The 2377-nt window shown below is 42.6% G+C and overlaps 1 non-coding gene across 1 annotated transcript; it reads left to right on the top strand.

Annotated features, from left to right (window-relative positions):
- The first annotated feature begins 229 nt into the window (after positions 1-229).
- Positions 230-335, top strand: LOC126931855 (U6 spliceosomal RNA). Its single transcript, XR_007717969.1, has one exon. It is a non-coding gene; the product is annotated as a U6 spliceosomal RNA (small nuclear RNA).
- The last annotated feature ends 2042 nt before the right edge of the window (positions 336-2377 follow it).

Below are 2377 nucleotides of genomic sequence, written 5' to 3'. Positions count from 1 at the left end.
GAGATAAGTTTTTAAGGCTCTCCTAGGGCCCAACTAGAAAATCCCAAAGTTAAGCCTAGGTCAGAAAAACTTAATTTAGAATTTTGTTCTTGGAGAAGCTGCTAAAGATGTCAAAAGGTTTAAAACAATTGAACGAAAGGTGATCATAGGTCACTGTGAAATAATAGTCGTTTGTTTCACTGAAGTGATAATCAAAAGACTTTGAAAGCAAGACAGAGATAGTTACACAGCACTGGCTGCGGCAGCACAGACACTAAAATTGGAGTGACACAGAGGAGTTAGCAGGGCCCTTGTGCAAGGATGACATGCAAATTCGTGAAGCCTTCCATATTTTTAAAATAATAAAATTATAAATATTAAAAAATTATTTTTTGGCCAAGTGTGGGGGCTCATGCCTGTAATCCCAGCACTTTGGGAGGCCGAGGGGGGCGGATCACCTGAGGTCAGGAGTTTGAGACCAGCCTGGGCAACATGGCAAAACCCGGTCTCTACCAAAAAATACAAAAATTAGCCGGGTGTGGTGGCGCCTGTAATCCCAGCTACTCGGGAGGCTGAGGCAGGAGAATCGCTTGAACCCAGGAGGCAGAGGTTGCAGTGAGCAGAGATGGTGCCACTCCACTCCAGCTGGGGCAACAGAGCGAGATTCCATCTCAAAAAAAAAAAAAAGCCACCATTTCAGGGTGTACACTTCCATGCATTTAGGACATTTACAAAGTTGTGCGGGCCAGGCGCGGTGGCTCAAGCCTGTAATCCCAGCACTTTGGGAGGCCGAGACGGGCAGATCACGAGGTCAGGAGATCGAGACCATCCTGGCTAACACGGTGAAACCCCGTCTCTACTAAAAAATACAAAAAACTAGCCGGGCATGGTGGCGGCGCCTGTAGTCTCAGCTACTCGGGAGGCTGAGGCAGGAGAATGGCGTGAACCCGGGAGGCGGAGCTTGCAGTGAGCTGAGATCGCGCCTCTGCACTCCAGCCTGGGCGACATTGAGACTCCATCTCAAAAAAAAAAACAAAAAAAAAAAAGTTGTGCAGACGCCACCTTGTGAATGTCCTAAACTCCACCACATTCCAGCCTGGGCAATAGAGCCAAGCCTTGTCTTACAAAAAAAAAAAAAAAAAAAGTTTTTTTAAAAAGGTTACATGGATGTAACCTTTATTTATTTTTATTCATTTTTTTCGAGACAGGGTCTCAATCTGTTGTTGCTCAGGCTAGAATGCAGTGCTGCAATCTCGGCTCACTGCAACCTCGACCTCTTGGGCTCAAGTGATCCTCCCACCTCAGCCTCCCAAGTAGCTCTGCACCACCGCACCTGGCTAATTTTTTGTTTATTTTTTGTAGAGATGGAGTCTCACTATGTTGCCCAGGCTGGTCTCAAACTCCAAGGTTCAAGCAATCTTCCTGCCTCAGCCTCCCAAAGTGCTGGGTTTACAAGTGTGAGCTACCACATCCACTCCTCTTTCTTATAATAATTACAAAAAATATTGACTGGAATGCTAAAGCTGTGAGTTTTATCTCAAACCCATTAGAAAAGTTAGCAGATTCAAAGTAAGCAGAAAAAAAATAGAGAACTTAGAAGGCTCTCCACATTAGCTCTATAGTTGAAGGCTTTTTCTTTTTTGAAAAGACTGTTTGAATAATGATAATGTGAGCTCTTAATTTTTCTTGATGTAATTTGTCCACCAGTTAAAAAAATGTTCATGAGAATAGGCTATAATATGTAGGTGGCTGGAGTCCCAGAAAACTTGGCATGTCTTAATATTTAAGAATCCCATTCTGTTTCTTATTAATATCTTTAGAGCAAAGAAAATTCTGTAAATCCTGTCAGAGAATGTTAGGAGTTCGACCAGTGTTTTTAGATGGTGGTGACTGGCCTAGCAGCTTTAAAAAAGTTTTTTCTTTGTATCTCCTAGTACGTATTTTTTCCAATTATGAATTCAATGTGAAACCCAGTGGTTTTTAATTAGCCACCCTGTGTCCACCATTTAGAATGTTTATTTTTGTTCTTGGAAGATTTTTAGAAACAAAAAAGGGAAAATGGCCAAATCATGCGTGTGACCAAACTATAATCAGGATTTGCAAAAAAATTTTGACCCAGGCATGTAGATCCAATGAAACATTCAGCTAGGAGCAGTGATCAACAGTGAGTTTACCAGAAAGACACACCTCCAGACAGAATCTGAGTTCTGTCAAGAAAGACACTTGTTTTTCTGTTTTGATCCTAGGAGGAATGTAAGGGCTTTTATTAAGGCAACCTTATAACCAAACCAAATCCTGAATAAAGTGGAGAGCTTCTACCTAAAAAGAGGGAGGCCTGGCCTGAGAGAAGATTCAGCAGGGCAGAAAAGGCAAGAGGCAGGAGTTAGCAGCTCAGGTG

This window comes from Macaca thibetana, chromosome 11 (assembly GCF_024542745.1).
Source record: "Macaca thibetana thibetana isolate TM-01 chromosome 11, ASM2454274v1, whole genome shotgun sequence".
Classification (NCBI taxonomy): Eukaryota; Metazoa; Chordata; class Mammalia; order Primates; family Cercopithecidae; genus Macaca; species Macaca thibetana.
This window is presented reverse-complemented; position numbering and strand designations above follow the sequence as displayed.